Genomic DNA, 20,463 nt, shown 5'->3' with positions numbered 1-20,463 from the left:
TGCTAATTTTTGTATTTTTAGTAGAGACGGGGTTTCACCATGTCGGTCAGTCTGGTCTGGAACTCCTGACCTTGTGATTTACCCACCTCAATCTCCCAAAGTGCTGGGATTACATGAGTGACCCACGACACCTTGTCCCCAATCTTTAAACCCTTTGCTTCACCAGCCTATCCAAGAACCCGGATCTCCTGCAGGTAAAGATAAAAATCGTGTCTTGTCTCAGTAGGAAATTTAAATGTTTGTAAAAATAGATACTGTGTTACGTGTATTATTTACAGTAAATTTAAATGTCATTAAGGTCACGGTGGAGTTAGGAGAATTCATATTGTGAGGGCCCATCAGCAATACCTACTGTGGGCAAGGGAATGGGAGATGGCAGGTGTATGCTGGGTGGCCACAGTCACTGCTGGCAGGCCTGATGGCTTACAGGAGGGACATCCTGGCTTGCAAGGGGCCTGGGGCCAAGCCATATCTGTTGAGGGCCATGGGCATGGAGGAAGATTAGAGTCTTAGGAACCTTTCTGAAAATGTGGGGACAAAATTCATATATAAAGCAGAAATGGCATTAATAGAGCATAGGCCAGACAGACTGGGGTCCAAATCAGAAGTCTGCCATAGCTAGCTTTGGGACCCTTGCTCACCCATAAAATGATCATCACATTATTCACCTTGCAGGGTTGCTGAGGACTCAGTGAATAATGCATATGGTACGCCTAGCACAGAGCCTGGTATGTTGTAAGGATAATAGCCAATACCTTGTGATCCCTTTTGTGTGCCAGGCACTACCCTAAGCTTTGTAGGGTAGTGTGTCTTGGGTGAGATTTCACAGAAGCAGAGCCTTGTAAATTTAATGAGAGCACTCCCAGGAGGAGAGGAGTGAGGGAAGCAAGAAAGGGCCGGCGGGGGAAGATGCCCTGCCAGGATGTGTCTCATAGTAAGAGATTTGCTTCAGCCTGGTTGCAAGGGGAGCCTCGGAGAAGAGATTGCTCAGCTGCTGGCACAAGTTGCTCCCTGGGGTTGGGGATATAACCCTAGGCAGGTCTTGTTCAGGGGGACGGTTCTCTGTAGAAGTTTGCAGCCAGCACTCTTAACAGCTGAGGAATAGGTATGCAGGCCCAGTGAAAGGAGTTCATGTGGGCACAGTGGCACCCAGTGCGGTCCACCCCTCTATTCTAGCACAGTTTCGGGATTCTGGTTGGTCCCAATTTCTAAGAAGTCCTGTAAGGCAAGGTAATCGCCTATATTGTGTCCCTTCTCTACCCCTCACCGTTCATATGTTGGAGCTCTAACACCCATGTGACTATATTTGGAGATATGGCCTATAAGGAGATAATCAAGGTTGGTGTAATATAATGACTGGTGTCCTTACAAGAAGGGAAGATTAGAAATCCAGAAAGAGACATTGGGGATGTGCACACACAGAAAAGACCATGTGGGGACTCAGCCAGAAGACGGCCATCTGCCTGCCAAGGGGAGATTCCTCAGGAGAAACCAACCCTGCTCACATATTGATCTTGGGCTGCCAGCCTCCAAAGCTGTGAGAAAATAAATTTCTGTTGTTTAAGCCCCCTGTTCTATGGTATTTTGTGACGGCAGCCTGAGTGGATCCAGGCAGAATGGCTAGTAGAGCAAACTATAGGCCCTGCTGCTGCAGTTGTTAGTGACTCTCATCATCTCCCTCCTCCTCCTACCCATTCTAGATTTCCTGCCCCTCAGCCTGCATCAAGGTGTAATCTAGGCAGATTGCCTGGTGGAATGATCCCCAGAGGCTCTGGTTACTAAGCCAGGAGCCATCTTGCATTTAATTGTAATAGTCTCTTTCAATCTGTGACTGTCTTTCCTTGTCTTGGGTGACCTTGACACTCTGAAGAGTTCTAGTCAGTTATTTTGTAGAATATCTCTCAATTGGGTTTGTCTGATGTTTTCTCCCGAGTAGATTGAAGCTACCTGTTTTTGGCAGAAATACTACAGACGCGGTGCTGAGGCCTTGTCAGCACATGGTTACAGGGGATGCGTGATATCCATATGTCTTATTACTGGGGATGCTAACCTTGATGGCTTGGCTAAGGTGGTGTACCGGCCAGCAGTCTCCATCATAAAATCCTTTTGCCATTAATACACTGGAGGATGTACTTTGAGACTATGCAGACATTCTGATTCATCTCAAGTGTTAGCCCATTAATGTTAGGATAGATGGAGGCAGATTTTCCTGGACCCTTTTTATAAGGTAGAGTTGCCTTCTTTCTGCAATTCTCTTGTCAGGAGTAGATTTGGGATGCCCTGCAGAGGCTGTAGGCACTAACTCTCAGTTCACACTGGCAGGGAGTAAGCTCCCACCTCCTTTTTTTTTTTTTTTTTTTGAGATGGATTTTAGCTCTTGTCACCCAGGCTGGAGTGCAATGGCATGCTCTCGGCTCACTGCAACCTCCACCTCCCAGGTTCAAGTGATTATCCTGCCTCAGCCTCCCAAGTAGCTGGGATTACAGGCATGTACCACTATGCCTGGATAATTTTTTTGTGTTTTTAGTAGAGATGGGGTTTCACCAAGTTGGTCAGACTGGTCTCAAACTCCTGACTTCAGGTGATCCACCCACCTCGGCCTCCCAGAGTGCTGGGATTATAGGCATGAGCCACCACGCCTGGCCAAGCTCCCACCTCTTTAAAGCTAGTGAGTGGTTGATTCTTCAGAGGCCACAGAGCCTTAGCCCTCCCCTCCCCCCTTCTTGCATCCCCTCACCTGCTAATTTACACTTCTGTCTCAGTTTCTTTCTCATTCCTCTTCCTTTCTCTGGGGTGCATGTTGAATTAATTATAGCAGGAAAGATTGGTGTAAGGGTAAAACCCGCACAGATCTTTGCACTGTATAGACATGGTAAACCCAGGGGTGCTTTAGGGACCATTGACTCCTATCCTGTTATTCGACGGATGAGGAAATAGTTAGGGTGAGTTCAAGTGACTTGATCAAGACTCTGCTAGTGGGTGGCAGATAGATTGGGTCTAGAACTTGGCTTGCTGACCTTCGTGTGCCGTGTGTCCCAGCATGCTGCATTCCTCAGGGCTAGTCATATGGAAACCTGTCCAGGCCTTCTGAAGGAGGCATCCACTGGCAAACAGCTGGATCCATACCGCTTCTCACCATGCCCATGACAGGAGGTGAAGGCTTGCTTTCCCTTCAGTCTTGGTTTCTCTGCCTCAGTCCTGGGAAAAGGAGTTCTCTCTGGGGGCCCAATGCCTCTCTGTGCGTTTCTCCCTGCAATGAGTTGGAACATTGGGAATTGATACAGGAACCTACTTGAGAGCCCAGAGACTCACTAGCTATCCAGATCCAGGGCTGATGAGTCTCCTCTTGCCTTTTTTGGGGAGGACGGGGAAAGGGAGATGCTCACTTTTATTCTCATCTTTGCTCAGCTTCACCTCTTAATGGACATTTCCTATATACAAGTCACTGCTTTTTACATACAATATTTCATTTAATCCTTAAAACCCTGTGAAATAGGCATTATTCTCCCCATTTTACAGGTGAGGGAACTAAGGTTCAACCAGGTTATGTAGCTTCCTCCAAATCACGTAAATAGTAAGTAGTAGAGCTGGTATCAGAGCCTAAGTCTTGAGAAAATTGAGGTTCATCTATTTTCATTCCTTAAGTGTGGCTTTCATGAACGCTTACAGGGATGGAAGCTTAAAGCCATTGTCTGCACAATCATTGTTTTTAGATTGTCAGAGTCTATATAACATTTTTGCAGCGTTTCATGACCATTCCCATAGATGTTTACTTTCAATTTTGTAATTATATAGATTCAGTGCTCTACTGGTTCTTCTGCTCCATTCCTGGGTTTTTTAATTTGAACCACCAATTCATTGACTGCATGTTATCATCTAGTGGATTCTTCAAAATGGGCTCATAGGTGCTGTCATTTCTGAGCTCAGATGGGAGAATGTCATACTCCCGCTACCCCTACTTGAACAGGAGCAGGTTAAAATGGTCCCCTGTTAAAATGCACTTGGACTCAGCCCTGTGGGTGCTGCTGCTTTATCCACTGACATGGAATGCTGCCGTGGGGAAGTTTGAGGTCAGCTGAACATTTCCACTTCTGTAGGTGACTTGTTGGTTCTGCCTGGGTGCTTGATCATTTCTTTCTTGCATTTCAAAGTTCAATACCTAAACCAGGCAAAGTCTTCATGTCAATCACTTCTTATCAATTTTTCATGGTACACGGTGCACAATTTTGATGTGCAGATTCAGCTCTTTATTCATCTCAGGAGCTTTTTATTTAAAATGATGAAGACCGTTTTGTGTGTTCCATCTGTTTCTCTGCTTCAGGTTCACCAGTTTTCTGATGTTGGATCACCTTCGCTCTTTCTATACATTTTTTTTTTCTCTCCTCTAGTTGCTGTAGTAATTTAAATCTTTCTCCTCTGAGTCCCAGAGACTTGCCCAAGGTCCTACTGCTCATAGGTGGCAGAACCAGGCCTGGAACCCTTTAGTTGGTCTCAGTAATGAGATTTCCTGCTGTGCCTGCACTGCTTCTTGGAGTTTTGTCATGTATTTATTGGTTCTGCAAAAATGTTTCGTGGTTCTCAGTTTTATCATTCTTTATTCCATTGCTTTATTTAATCATCTAATCTTTTAGCTCTTATTTTATTAAATTGATGTTCTTAAGCAATTCCATAGCATGAATCATGTTTAGGTAATTTTCTTCCCTTTCCTTGTTTTTATTTAGACTTGGGTTTTTGTTTTGTGTGTGTGGGTGGTGGTGTTTTGGGATTTTTTTCTTGCTGGGTTCCATTTTGTTGGTTTGTTTGTTTTTGGTTTTGGCCCCACCCCACAGGGGCATGTTTGCCTCATTGCCATGCAGTTTCTTTTTATCTTGGCTGATCTGCTCACCCTGACTCAGGGAGAGTTCATTCTTAACCCCTTTTCTCACTATGTCTGAACTTGTTCATTTCCTCCACAAGGCATAGTTTAAGGGCTGTGAGTTCTGTGTCTATCCACTTGTCTGTAGCCTGAGGGCCTTAGCGGAGTGAGGTGGGGAGGGAGAGCTCCTCTGAGGCTGTGAGCAGTCTTTATTACCAACCTCTCAGAGAGAAAAGACACATTCCTGCCTCTAGGACACATACTGTTTGGGGGAAGAGGCCTAATAAACAGGTTACTATAGGCCCTGCCATAAGAAGAGGGGACACTTGGTTGCCGGGACCAGATTTGCTTGGCTTCCTTCAAGCCATGGTGGTGGCAGTTTAACGGAAGGATACCAGTGTGTGGGAATCAGAGGTAAGCCAGACTGAAAGTCCAGAGCAGCACTTGCAGGCCACGGCAAAGAACTTGGCCTTTATTCTGTGAATGGGATCCAACTGTACCTTAGAAGAGCCATCCTGGCAGCAGTGTGAAAAATTAAATACAGTTCTAAAGACATAAATCCCCAGCATCTACCTGTTGGTCAGCTCTGCAGAGAGGACAAGGAGATACCTTCTGCACTGGAAACTGTCACCAAGGAGTAGAGAATTTCCTGAGCCGGTCGACGTTCCCATCCTTTTTTGCTTCTGCCTATTTCAAACACCTTCAGCTCCTGGGCAGCAGCTGAAGAATGCCCAGCTTTTACCCCAGTGCTATGGGTCTCTGGAGATGTGTTTCCCAGCTGAGCATTATGGCAGCCAGGGCCAGGTAGCACATCCAGAGAACACATCTAAAGGTTGTTGTTTGAAGCACAAACAGAGCAGGGACCAATTATGGAGTCCCTCTGCACAGCAGGGCTCCTGACTGTGCTCGGCATGGGGTGGGCAGAGGCTGGCAGAGCTGAGGAACCAGCCTTGGCCCCCTGAAGGGTAGCTGGGAGGGAGAAGGGAGAGGATCATTGATTTCTTTGCTGCCAGACAGGTCTGCTGATGTGAGCTCATCTTTTCAGAGAGGCACCCTCTCCTCTCGACAGCCAGGTGCCTCTGTGGCCCCAGGGTGGCACTGGATCCTAGATCCTGTGAGCAGAATTTTATATCTATTTCTGGGGAAGAAAAGACCATGGCTTCTATCACATTGAAAATAGGGCCCTGTCTCCTCAAATAGTTAAGAATGCCGTTCTATCTAACCCATATATTTTATAGGTTGGAAAAGCAACCAGAGACACAGTGAGCAGAAATGGTTCTGACCTAAGGAGTCAAGGTCATGGAGGCTAGATCTAAAGTCAGCTCTTACTGCCCCATGGACATACAGTGTTGTCGTCACTTTGCTACCAAAGTGGTAGCTATTGTTTTTTAAGTGCTAAAAGTATGTCTGGCACAGAGCTTAGTGCTTTACTTATTTTAGTCCATTAGACCCATAAAATGGCATCACAGTTTTGCGGAATAGACAGCCAGGCAGCTGACTCTCAGTTGAGGGAGAGAGGTTAAGTCGCTACCCAATGTCACAGAGACAGTAACTGGAGGAGAGATGGCAGACCCAGCTCTCATGGGTGTCTGCCCTCCCTGTCCCCTCCCTCCCTCCTTCCAGTGCTTCTGTCTCAGTCTGGTTCCTTTCTGTAGGCCTAGGTCAAGACTTGCCTCCTCCCTGAACATCTCTCTGATGGCCCCAGCCCTTGCTGCTCTTCTCTTTTCTGAAAAGTCAAGGCCATTAAAAGTTCTTTGTAGGCAGATGGCTAGTTCCCTGTCCTGCCACTTCCTTGCTGGCCACCCTTGGTCAGTTGAAAAGTATTCCAGGCAGAAAGCCCTGTGAGATGGGAAGACATGAATGGGAAATGGAAGAAAGCCCAATGTGGCTGGAACATAATGCGCTAAGAGGGACAGGGAAAGGTGAATGGGGAGAGTTTGCAGCTTCTGATCAGGCAGGGCCTTGGGGGCCACAGTAAGGAGTGAAGGCAGTATTCTGAGTGCAGTGGGAGCCACTGTAGGGCTTCTGAGTCAGAATGGGAGAGACAGGGACAGATGTCATTTTTAAGAAGGCAACTTTGGGCCAGGCACAGTGGCTCACGTCTGTAATCCCAGCACTTTGGGAGGATGAGGTGGATGGATCACTTGAGGCCAGGAGTTTGAGACCAACCTGACCAACATGGTGAAACCCCATCTCTGCTAAAAAAAAAAAAAATACAAAAATTAGCCAGGCATGGTGGTGGGTACTTGTAATCCCAGCCACATGAGAGGCTGAGGCATGAGAACCACTTGAACTGGGGAGGTGGAGGTTGCAGTGAGCCAAGACCGTGCCATTGCACTGTAGCCTGGGTGACAGAGCAAGAGTCTGTCTGAAAAACAAAACAAAACAAAACAAGGTAACTTTGGAAAATGAATAGGAGGGGCCAAGTGCAGTATTCCAGAATGCAGTTAGTGGTGGTTGGGCATGGTGTAGAGATGGCAGAGGGAGATTGGATGGATGAAGGCGTGTTTTGGAGGTAGAACCAACAGGATGTGGGGTATGTGTGGGTTCAAATGATTAGAGTCAGGTTTAGAATGAGGAAGAAGGAATTGTTGAGGGTAATGCTCAGATTCCTTACTTGTGCAGCTGTATGACTGGTAGTGCCCTTTCTTCACTGGGAAAGCCTGGAAGAGGCACCAGTTCTGATGGGCAAATCAAAAGTTTCATTTGAAATCTATACAAGGTGAGATGCTTGTGAGACCTTAAGTGTGTATATCCAGTATGCATTTGTTTGATATTGTTCTGGAGCTCAGAAAAGAGATATGGACTGGAAAAACAGATTGGAATCGTCTACCTACAGAAGGTTGTCAAGGCACAGAAATGGAGGTAGTCACCTGTAGGGAGAGTGTAATAAGTAGAGAGAAGGGTCTAGACCTAAATCTACGCACACTTCCAACAGTGAGAAACCAGGGGAAGGGAGGAGCCAGAGAAGGAGATGAAGAAGACGCCAAAGTCTGAAAAGCCCAGGAGAAAGCATTCTGAAACAGAGAGACAAGGGCACTCGAAGTGGGGCTTTTCCAGGGGTAGGATGCTGCTGAGAGGCCAAGGAAGATGAATGAGCCATATTGTGGCTCAGTGCTGAGCACCCAGTAGGTGCCCAATAAATGTGACCTCCTCTTCCTTGCCCCCATCCTCCTCCTTCATTTGTTCTTCATTCATTCTTCCTGCATATCTATTGGCCTTTTCACTCAGTTTACGGTAAGAACTCAGGAAATAATGAATAAATAAATGAATGCATAAAGTGAATGAATGAATTACAAGTTCTGCTGTCATTATCTCTCCTCCTGCAGCCCAGAGCACTGGTTTTGTCCAAGGGCTAAGCCAGATCCAAGTTTCCTGGGAACCTATGGCCCTTGTCTAGCAGAGGGCCCTCCAGGGAGCCATTTTTCATGCTTTTCAGGCATCCTGGTCTGAGCAGTGCCACACGGTTCTCGGCCACCCATGCAGGGAGCCACCTCCCCCAGCAGGAAGCTAGAGTCCCTGTCGCCTTCCCTCGCAGAGCGGTGTCTACTGCACTGTAATCACACAATTACGATGCCATTAAAATGTCACATTGAAGAAATCCATATAAACAGAGTATTAACAACTGCTTGAAAATTGTAGTCTTTACCACTAATGACCTACTTTCTCTACGCACTGCACCCTCCCACCACCCATGCCGGCTGCCTGTCTTCCAGCCTTGATTTTGGAGGCAGGCGAGAAGGTACAGTCATCTTTTCTGCCTGGAAAGCCTTAATGTTTAATGTGCTGAGAGAGACTCTTTGACAGGGCCAGAGACAGCAAGGCCAGGGGGAGACACTTAGCGAGTGAGACGAGGCTGTCACACCATGTAGATTTAAGGTTCTGAAGGAGGTGCCTCAGAGAGAATCTGGTCCTTGGAAACTGAAGAGAGCTGCTAGTGTTGAAAACTCAGGGTCATCAGGATGCAGTGGCGCATGCCTGTAACCCCAGCAGTTTGGGAAGCTAAGATGGGAGGATTGCTTGAGGCCAGGGATTTGAGACCAACCTGGGCAACATAGTGATTCCTCATCTCTACAAAAACATAAAAAATAAAAAAATTAGCCGGGCATGGTGTGGTGTGCCTGTAGTCCCAGCTACTTGGGACGCTGAGTCGGGAGGATTATTTGAGCCCAGGAGTTTGTGGCTGCAGCAAGCAGTGATTGCATTACCAAAGTCCAGCTGAGTAGCAAAGCAAGACTCTGTCTCAAACAAACAAACAAATAAATAAACCTGAGGATCAGGTTCATCCCATTGGTTTTGATTTCCTCTTCTTGGGAAGAAGAGATTTGTTTTGAGACCATGGCCACTGTCACAGCATAACAAAATCACAGGAAGGAAATGTCCTGCTCAGAGGTTGTGGGCCAGAGAGATTTGGATCCCTGCCACTGCGAGTTGAGGGCAAGGAGATAGGTGGGCAGAGGCAAGGGGGTGACAGGGGTTTTGACAATTTTAATCTCTTTTCCAGAAGGTGGCTCTGGAAAAGTTGTTTAGATACTAAATTTTCTTGTCTCCAGAATCTGAATTTAATGCACTAAGGAAACGGATTCCTTGAGGGAATCTTGCAGTGAGTACTTCTATAAAGTAAAACATAAACCAAAGCAGCTCTGCTGAAGTAATTAATCTGTTCCCAATGCATCTGAATTGCAAATGTGGATTCCCATACAGTAACCAGATTTGATTAAAGAGCACACCTAATTCTGAAAAAGCGAAAAGAAGACCACGGTGGAGGTAAAGAAGTTGGATTAGGGTGGGAAACGTCACTCTAGCACCTTACATCCTTCCAACACTTCAGATGGACCTGCAGAAGGGATCGTGCCATCGCTGCTTTGATGAATGGAAAGAATGATTGGTGATACGCATGTCACTTGGGGAGCAATTACTCGTGCTTCCCAAAGTCAGGAAAATGTCCCTGTGGGTCTTGTTTACATAAACAAGTGCATCACAAATCCTGTTCTGATAGTTTATTCAAGGTTCCCTGAGCAAGGTTCCTGCTGCATTTTGTAAATGGCCAGTGTTGAGGTCAGGCATGTAGGATTTCTCCCAGTTTCTCACCCCACTGCCATCATCACTTGCCACGTCTCCTGTAGCACTAAAGCCGCTCTTGGTTGGGGCAGGCATCCTGCCCTATCCATATTCAGCAGGCACAGCATCTGGGTACTTGGGGTCTGCTTTTGACATAAAAAGAGCCTGTTCTGTTAAAAGCCAGCCAGCAGCCCCCATAGAGTCCCATGAGATAAAGTCATTTCAAAGTCATTCGCTCCCATCCCAGACCTATGTATTCAGTGGCTGACCTAGTTTTGAGAGAATTAGAGGGTATCTGGATGTCACCTTATTTACAGAGAAGACAGAAAATGTGCTAAGCTCTGGGCCCTTGCTGCACATACTATCTGGGGAGATCTATCCTCCCCCTTGCAGGCATAGAAGAGAGGGGAACAAATTCTGCTCAACTGAAAGCTGGAAGCTTCTTGCTAACATCACCTCTGTAGGCTGAGTGGCAGGGCTTAGGGGCACTTGACTCTGAAATTCTCTTCCTAGCCATATTCCAGTTTGGCACCTTTGGGCATGTGGATTAGGGAAGGGGATTCCAGAATGACCTTGGAAGAAAATGTACAACTGCACTTCCTGCCGTGCCTCCTCCTTTGTCCTTCCGGCATCTGTCTCCAGGCAGGTACTGGTTTTGGAAGCCTCACTCCATGAATGATCCTCTGTCAAGGCAGGGACTTGTCAAGGGTGTGCACAGAGTCTGCCTGCCTGGGTTTAATTCTAGCACCTCCACTGACTTGCTGTGTGGCCTTGGCCTAGTCATTTTAGTCCCACGAAACTCAGTTTCCTCGTCAGTAAATTGGGATTAATAAAAGCACCTGCCTTGGGTTTGTTCTGAGTATAGAATGAGGGGCATTTTTAGGATAGAGCCTGGTATGTAGTAAACGCTACACCACTGTTAGTTGCAGTAGTTGTCATTGTTATTCTGGGTGATTGTGTCCAGTGTAAGAAGTAATCACTTTTGAAAGCCAGTCTTTTTGCCTGGCTTCCCACAGCTTCCCATCTTGATTTCTCTCAAGGTTATCTTTGCAGGCCAAGAATCTAGAGGGAGATTTGAGGAAGCTGCAAACCATGCTAACCACATTCCTCATGAGTGTGACTATTGGACCGGCCATTGTAGCCCATGGAGCCAAAGTCCTGGGACACATGGGGAAGTCCCTTCAGGGCTAACTTCAAAGGAGGAGAGGAGACCAGAAGTCAAGCAGGAGGCTCTGAAGTCCAGGTTCCTCCAAGTTTGGGGTCTCAGGCAGGTCCAGGCTTCTAATCCCACCCGAGTCTCTCTCCAGAATCACCCCGCACAACTTCTGTGCTGGCTCCAGCCCCCACTCTCCATGTGCATAAAAAGCAATTTAGCACAAAGCTCAATTTCTAGCCGTCTAAGCTGATAATAACCTTATGTATTATACTTCTTAAAATAGTTTTCTTGTCTTATCATTTGCATGGCACTGTGCTCAAACTCATGTGAGATGGAGCTTTGGGTAGAAAACACCTACTGAGTCCCAGGAAGCATTCACATTGATAATGACCAATTCTCACAGACAGACAGTAAGGTGAGGCACGCAGTCATCTGTGGATGCCGTCAGAGACCCCATTTCTGCCACAGTGAAGGGAGAAGCAGCTAAACTTAAATTTGACTGACTGTAAATTGCATTTTCCCCCCATTAGCATTCAGCCACCAAAAGAAATAATAGTAACCACAGCTATGTTGCAGTAATAATATGTTATGTATGCATTGTTTTACTAGGCAATTTTTCATGTCTCATCCTATTTCTGAGGCCTCATACGGGCTATGAATCTGGGTGGGGTGAAGATTAGTATTGTCCTTGGGAAAGGAGGAAACTGACCATGGTTCTGAAACTGATCAGAAAGGATATGCTTAGCCAAGCTTACAACCCGGCTTTCTAGAATGACAGAAAGCATCCCTGGGGCTGCGCTTCCCTTCTTAGCCCATCTCCACCACCCCTCCCAACACACACACACACACACTCACTCACACTCTCTCTCTCTCTCTCTCTCTCTCTCTCTCTCTCTCTCTCGGGGCTGCATTTTTGCCCAGGTGAAATTGGGTTGAAAACAAGGGACCTCTTGAAGGAAAAAATAAATCACAAATGCATAATGTTTACTATGATCACTTTTCCATTTGTTTGATTCTTCCCTCCTTTTCCTTTCTTTACCCTTCTTCATGTATTGCCTTACTGTCCCAGAGGTCATGATTTGGTGGCCTGCAGGCCAGTCAGCCCATGGGCATGTTTCATTTTGCCCAAGGGCAGGTTTAAAGCAGTGTAACTAGGCAGGTGTTGTGCCGTACCTACAAGGCACCCATTCTCACTCACGTTTCTCAGTGACCCTAGGTCTGCTCATTCATGATCCCTGCTAGATACGTTAGTTCAGAGGGCCTCTTGAAAATTGCCTGGCTCTGTAGCTATTTCTTATGGTTAAAGAGCTTTCTAATGGTGCCTTAAGATATTTTCTAGTCCTTTACAGTGAACTAAGGAGGCGAGGCAAGCTTGGCTTTTGGAGGGAGAGCTGCTCTGTCCCTGAGAAATCCAAATCTTATTTTTAGGGCTATTTTCCTCCTAGTGGTTTTCTGTGGGGTGGACATCTGACGCTGAGGACCCATCTCTGTCCTGGTGGTGGTTCCTCTGGCCACATTTTGGGGCCACCCTAGGAGGATCTGGCCTCCCGTTCTCTCATATTGCTGTCTCTGAGAGATGGCTGCAGCCTCACCCTTGCAGACTGCCTGCCCTCTGCCTGATGAGATGACTCTGCATCCAAGATGGCTCAAATGTGCACACCAGAGACAACATGTTTCAGCATCCAGCTCCATCCAGCTGAAGCCACCCTCTCTGAGTCACGTCCATCTTTGCTCTACCTAAATCCCATCCCTCTCCTTGGACTTTCCTGTGTACTGGTTCCGTTCTTAGTGCCTGCTGTCTACTAGTGTTGGCCTCCTGGTTATAGGCAAATTCACCTTCCTGTGCTTCAGCTCAGTCCACCAAATCTTTTTTTTTTCCCGAGTCCTTTGTGGATGCCTGGCTCCCTCCTGCCTTGATCTCCTGCTTCCTGGGTACCAGAGCTGGTGGACACAGAGGCTTCTCCTATTCCAGTGACCAGGTTGCCGCTCTGTTCTCTGAACACAAAGAGAAGGGGATGCAGAAATAAAGGGTGGGGGTTGGACCAGCTCTCTCAGTCCTTATGTCCACTGGCAATTGGGATGTATTCCTCAGACAAGTGACTAGCAATCCAGGATGCCTGTCAACATAAGGGAGTTTGGGGCTAAGTTTTTGGTGGTAGAATTTACAGGGTGTTGTTAGAAAGGAAGCAGATACATCAGCATTAGAACTCACACTTCCTGGCATGTGCCCGGGAGCCTGCTTCCCCAGTCATGCTGACTTAGACTTCCCTGGCACCTCCTTCTTGTGCTAATTAGTAAGTAAATTAATCTCCATCGAAGGTCCAAATGTGTGAGTTTGTTTTTTTTTTTCCTACTCCAGAAACAAAAACCGGGCTTCTGTCCTTTCAGTTAATCGCATTATGTTTTACTGTTGGAATTTTTAGGCAATTATTATAATTATTGGAACTTTTCTTCTTCCAGAAAGCTGGAAGCTTCCCCCAAAGTTGTAATGCATGTGATGCGCAATTGAGACGTGGGCGATGAGCGTGTTTATGGGCGAAGCAGTGGGGAGGAGAGAGCTGGGCAGTGGTTGCTTTTATTGTCGAAGACTAAATGAGACAGAAATCAAATGGAGAAAGACTCCTGCACTGAAGAGGGATCCAGGCTTGGTGTTCTGGCTGGCAGACCCTCCAGGGGCTCAGAGATGCCACAGCAGAGCAATTCTTAGCAGAGCTGTTTTCTAGGCACCTGGCTTTTGAGGGAGGAGGGTGAGGAGGAAAGTGGAGAAAAGGGACAGGAGGAGGTAGAACAGAAAAGTAAACTCATCCCTGCTGAATTATGTGCTACCTCATTTTGTGCAAGAAATAGCCCTTTCTTCCTCTATTATATGTCCATTGTGTCTATCAAACTATTTAAGGAGTGCCTTTCATATAATTAATACTAACCATTAAACTACAACATTGAAGGAACAATTGCTTAATTCTGAAGAAAATTTAAATTTATCACCAGGACCCGAGATAAAAATGAATACTAAAGGGAAGGAGAGAAAACCTCGCAGAAGATAAATAGAAAGCCAAATGGGATATTGACTTGATCCTTCTCCAGTGCAGGGTAATTTGGCTTCTAAAGTGAGTTAGATCATAATAAATTAAATTTAGATTTCTGCACATCAGTTAAATAACTCCCAAGACAGAATTCCAGTGAGAGGAAGAGGTGGTAATACATGGAGGAAATATTAAAATGAAGATCTTATCTAATAATCCATAATTGATGTGCAGTCCCTTGGTGAGGGGAAAGGATTTTCTAGCTCCTTCCTTTGCACAATCTCAGTCAAGTGAAGGGCTGGGTGCCCCTCCTTCCTCACTGGAACTTGTTCTGCACACTGTGGGGAATGTCTGCCACCGACAGGCATCCTCTTCCCAGACCATCCATTCTCTGCTTGTAGGAGTTATATTAGTGGTATGATATGGGAGCATATGGTGATATGTTAGCATTTAACTCAGGGTTATGTTGCACCATCTCCCTCTCTTGGCTGGCCCTTGGAAAAATAAAGTCACTCCCTAACTGGCTGGACAACAGAAAGGTGTAGGAGTAAGCAGATACTTTTTTGTTTTTGTGACTAGCTGACAGTGGGGAAGAGTGGCTTTGTGGGTGACTGGAACATCTGGTGATATGGAAGGAGCATAGTTTTGAAATGAAAAGTCTTGGATTAGAACTTTTTTTTGTTTTTTGAGATGGAGTCTTGCTCTGTCGTCCAGGTTGGAGTACAGTGGCATGAACTCGGCTCACTTCAGCCTCCGCCTCCCTGGTTCAAGCAATTCTTGTGCCTCAGCCTCCCAAGCAACTAGGACGACAGGTGTATACCACACCCACGTAATTTTTGTATTTTTAGTAGAGATGGAGTTTCACCGTGTTGGCCAGGCTGATCTTGAACTCCTGACCTCAAGTGATATACCCACCTCAGCCTCCCAAAGTGCTGGCATTACAGACATGAGCCACTGTGCCTGGCCTAAATTCACTGTTTATATGATCTTGAAGAAGCCCCTTTGCTTCTTTGAGCCTCAGTTTTCTCATCTGTGAAGAGGTAACAGGATAACCAGCCTGGCTACTTCATAGGGGTAATAAAAATGAGATATTCACATGAAAATGCTTCGCAGATTACAAACAATTTTCTTTGGTCTGTTTGGTATTGATTTTCAATCATTATTCTTTCATTATTGGAAGTTTGGTTTGGTTCTTTTTCAGATCTACCCAGCCATTTTTTGTCTTTTGTTCATTACTAATTTTTATTCCATATTTTATTTTGCTTATTTTTATTTGTATAAATTTGGGGAGTACAAGTGTAGTTTTGTTACATTATATCACATTTTAAACATTTTATCTACAGTTATGCCTTATTCTGTATCTGGTATTCCTGTATCCAAAGTCCTTGGAGGATCTAAATCTATTGTTAATAGTTTCCACTGATTCTTACCTAGTAGACTTCTCTTGTCTTATATCTGTATTTTATCTACAGTAAACTGTAGATAAAATGTTTAAAATGTGGTATAATATTTACTTGTGTGCCTGGTAATTTTTTATTGTTATTTCGTGTTTTGATGAACTTTGTGGGAATTCTGGGGTCCTAAATTGGAGATGTTTTCTTCCACGTAGTACTTACCTTTGCCTCTCCTGGGAGCCATGGGTACAACTGATCTGGATCACTTTGTCCCCTTCTTGGGCTTAATTACAAAAGACTCGGGTTCAGCTTTCCCACTTTTTGGGAGCCAAGGTTTGTTTTCTCAGTGACCTTTACCCTGAGGACAGCCTCACATCTTATCTCTGCTTATCGTTCAACTACTCTGCCTCTAGTTTCAGCATCCTGTATTTTTTTCCCGGCTTCACGCCTCCTTTCATGTTGAAGATTTTCCTTCTAGAAAGATCATCAATGCATCAGAACCCTTGTAGAATCTAGTTATGGTTTAGCATTAAGGGTTTCCTGGAAATATCTGGTTTGCTGTGGTGTTAGATAGCAGAAGCTCCCAGCTAGTGGAAAGCAAGGGCTCTCTGAGAGGTATCAGGGAGCCAGAGGCTGTGGCCCTGGAAGCAGCCTGGATACATGAAGATGAGAACTCCAGGGCCCACAGCTGCTTAAAACTGTGTCTGTTGAAAAGAGGGAAGACAGTACAGGCTTTGAGACAGGCATCAGTTGTATGAACTTGGGCAAATCATTTATCCTCCCTGTGCCTCAGTTTCTTCATTTGAAAATTGGGGATCTAGTTTCTTACTATGTATTAGGCTTGTAAGGGTTAGAAGTCATTTGAGGTACCCCTCACTCACTACTTTCCTCTGAGGTTCTGACAAGGGGATCTGTGATGGTTAATTTTATATGTCAACTTGGCCGAACCACAATGCCCAGATATTTGGTCAAATATTATTCTGGCTCTTTCTGTGAAGGTGTCTTTTGGATGAGATTAACATTTACATTGGCAGATTTTGCGTAAAGCAGGCTACCCTCCATAATGTGGATAGGCCTCATTCAATCCATTGAAAGTCCTAAAACAACAAAACTGACCTCCCCAAGCAAGAAGGAATTCTGCCAGAAAACTGCCTTGGGACTTGGGTCCTGGGTCTCCAGGCTATTTTGAGGATTTTGGACTTGTACCTCCGTAATCACATGAGCTGATTTTCTAGAAATCAGTTAATCAGTCAATCAATCTCTCCTCTCAATTTCTGTGTACACAGACACACACACACACACACACACACACACACACACACACACACACACAGTTGGTGATATTTTTCTGTAGAACCCTGACCAATACAGGAACACATACAAGAATCAGCAAACAAATTGGATACAAATAATAATTTTATTAATTTCATGACCTTAGACAAGCAAGCTCCTCTAACCCTAAGGGAAGGCTTTGGATAAAAGCTGAGTTGGAGAATGTTGAATTGCTTAAGGATAAAATGGAGCTTCCAGAACCCCCATTTAGACTAAACCAAGGGACCAGCACATTCAGTGTTTAAGGAGAGATGGTGTCACAGACCCCAAATCTACATATTCAAACAGCTGCTTGGGTGAGATAGAGGGCTTGCTTCTAGAAGGCAAGCCTTCGTGTGCTACTACCTAGGAACAAATAGAACAGGACAACCTGCTCCACCTCAACAGTGGAAGTGCAGGCTAGAGGGCTGGGCCACAGCTTTACCACACAGGAGTCCTGCCCACCAGCAAAACGTGTGGCTCCAACCGGTGAGATTAGCTTTGCCTCCCTTGAGGAGGAACATGAAAGGATGGAAAGAAACACTGGAAGTGTTTCCAGCACTCACAGCAATGCCCTAAGCAGGGTTTTGCGTGTTCTCCTGCACTGACTGCGCCAGGCTTCACACCATATTTTATTTTCTTAGGAGATAACAGTTCCATGGGAATATGATCAGAGGGTGAGGAGAAAAGTGTTCTCCTCCTAATAAAATATGGCATAAAGCCTGGTGCCTAAGAAGTGCCCAGTGAATGGCAGGCATTACCACAGGCACAGCATTTTCATAAAATAACATCTCTCCATGAAACATTGATATAAAAGGTAGCCTGTATGTTGGGGGATACCTCCCTTTTCATAGCACACATATGGGAAGCTTTCCACAGTGTTTGAATTCCTGGATGAACCCATTTGACTTCAGTTGGTATAGAATAGTTAGACCCTTTGTTACCTGTTTCACACTTTTCTGTGTTAAGTTTTCTGAGGTGCAAGTCTCAGTGATGGTACAGGAGTTGGAAGATCTGGGAAATATAATAGCTGCCACTAAATATTTGAAAAATATGAAAGAGAAAGATTAGTACCAAATGGCCATGGGGATATAACTAGATCCAAAAGGGAGATATTACCAGGAGACAGATTCTTGTTCAATATAAGAAGGAAATATCTAGAAGTTACAGTTCTTTAAGGTTGGAGTGGGCTATTTGGGACCTCCGTGGCACTGCCTGGACCTGGAAGGGATGTCCATGGGGTATCCAAGCAAGGAGAGTCAGGAGTAGAGGGGCTGATGGTGAAGGGAGGTGCAGACATCCTTTGAAGGAGGAATAGCCCGAAGCAAAGAAAGAAGTTGAGGAAAATGACAGGAAATGCACAGATAGCCAGTCTTTGAAGATGGTCCAAGAAAATGGCAGTGAGGTTGTGATAAGGCCATGCTGTCTAATGGCAAAGAGGTTGGGGGCTGGAGCCAGCTGTCAGGGTTCAAATACCAGCTCTAGCACGGACAAGCTATGTGATATCAGGCACAGGACTTGGGACCTGTTATCTCTGTGCCCACGTAGTCCCACTTATGGAATGGTAATATTGGTACCTATTATAGTGAATATTAAATGTAAACAGTTATGACACATGGTAGGTACTCTTCACGGGTGTTAGCTATTACAGGGTAAATTTGGGACGTTCTCTTCAGGATCAGACACAGTTCACAGTAGGATAGAAGCTGTATCAAAGGAATAAAGAGTTTTCTCATTTTCAAGGTGAAAAAGAAGACAATCGGGGCAGTAAGAGAGAACTAGTAGTACCAAGCTCAGGAAAGAAGGGAGGGAAACAAAAGCGTGAGTGGGAAGGTAGAACAGCTTTAAACCCTAACAGAAGGGAGGGATAAACCAGGATTTCAGAGCCAGATAATCCTCTTGAAGTGAGAGGGAGAAAAAACAGTCCCAGGGTAGGAAAGAGAAAAGAAGATTCACGATTTCTCCTTTCACCATGGTGGGAGGAGAGAAATTAAGCAACTTAACAGATGTGCCATGGAGCTTTAGTTTTTGATGCCAGATTACTTTAGCAATGGTCTTGGCCAGGGGTTTGGCAGACTTAGCGAGACAGTTTCTGTTGAAAATATTATGTCTTAGTCTTTCTGTGCCTGGCTTATTTCACTTAGCATAATATCCATCCATGTTGTCACAAATCACAGAATTTCCTGCTCCTTTAAGGCTGAATAATTATCTCATTTATATGTGAAGTCTAAAAAAAGTCAAGCTCAGAGAAGTAGAGAGTAGAATGGTGGGTACTAGAGGCTGGGGGAGATGTTGGTCAAAGAGTACAAAGTCACTTAGACAAGAGGAATAACTATAGTGAGTAATAATAATATATTGTATATTTCAAAATAGCCAGAATAGAGACTTTTAAATTTTCTCACCATAAATAAATGATAAGTATTTAAGGAAATACAGAAATGTTAATTAACCTGATTTGATCATTCCGCAATGTCTACATGTAACAAAACATCGCATTGTACTCCATGAATATATAGAGGTATTTTAATTAAAAATAAAACTTTAAAAAAGATAATGTGTTTTCTGTTTGTGGCATCGTACTTTTGAAATACATTCCCTCCAGACTGAATAAATTCTGGTCAGAAAGTAAAGCAGGTACTTGTTTGGGGGCCATGGGTGCTGATGAAGTCCTCACAGGAGTGGGCCTAGTTCTGAGTGGAGCCCTTTGGAAGCTCCTGGGTATCTGTTCTTGTTTGCTAGGGATGTATCACTTCCTGCAGGAGAAAGTGTGGTAAGGTGAGCATGTATATTCAGAAGCTTTCCCCGATATTTGTATGAACCAGGAAATGAAATTCACAGTATAGATACAATGAACTGCAAAGGCCCCATGCAGAGTCAGGGAGAAGGCTGGTGTCCTGTGATGGGGTGTCCAGAACACCCCACACTGTGCCCTCCTGTGGCACTTTAAACTGTTGGAAGCTGGATGTGGGGACTCATGGATGGAAGAGCTTGGAAGCCAACTCTCAGGGTCTTTCTTGCCCACTGACCCTCAGAAGAGGAGATGCTTCCTGTTGTTTCTGTCTTTGGCATTGTGTTGGGAGGTCTAAATCAGTGGTTCTGTCGCTTAACAGCTGGTGACCTTGAGTCAGCCACCTAACCTCTCTAAGCTGATCCTGCCATACACAAATAGGGGTTGGATGAGGATTCTGTGACAATATATGTGCAAGCTGCTTTATAAAACATACGTGCTATTGAAGTGGTGGTATTATTGATTTTATTGATTTTTTTATTTAGTAGAAGGTGTATTATTTTAAACACACCTTCACCATTATTTAATACATTCAGATGTTGTAGAAAAGCCCAGCTCCCAGCATGGGCTGTTCCCCCTCAGGGGGTCTCAGTGCAGCAAACTAGGACTGCGCTTTGTGCACTTGGCAATCTAAAGGGAACAGGCCCCTTGGAGGACACCTTCCATGACTTCATTCAATTTCTCTTGCCAGCCTGGGTGCTACTTTGGCTTTCTGGGGCCCAGAATTCCAAAGTTCCAAAATTCTAGAGAGCTTCACAGCACATGGTGCTCCCAGAAGGCACTACAGCCAGGGATGCTGGATGTTCAGCTGCCCTGTAGGCAAACCAGCAGCCTGGTGCCCTCTTGGCCCCATGCTTCTATTTGGTGTGAATAAA

At 45.2% G+C, this 20,463-nt stretch overlaps 1 protein-coding gene across 2 annotated transcripts in view; it reads left to right on the top strand.

The window, feature by feature from the left end:
- The window catches only part of GALNT14 (polypeptide N-acetylgalactosaminyltransferase 14), a 233,210-nt gene that overhangs the window by 126,698 nt on the left and 86,049 nt on the right, over positions 1 to 20,463 (top strand). The gene's annotated exons all lie outside the window — the stretch shown is intronic.

The sequence above is a fragment of the Sapajus apella genome, unplaced genomic scaffold, assembly GCF_009761245.1.
Source record: "Sapajus apella isolate SASKATOON/1434 unplaced genomic scaffold, GSC_monkey_1.0 scaffold44, whole genome shotgun sequence".
Classification (NCBI taxonomy): Eukaryota; Metazoa; Chordata; class Mammalia; order Primates; family Cebidae; genus Sapajus; species Sapajus apella.
Note: the sequence above shows the minus strand (reverse complement) of the source record. Positions and strands in the feature narration are given on the sequence as shown.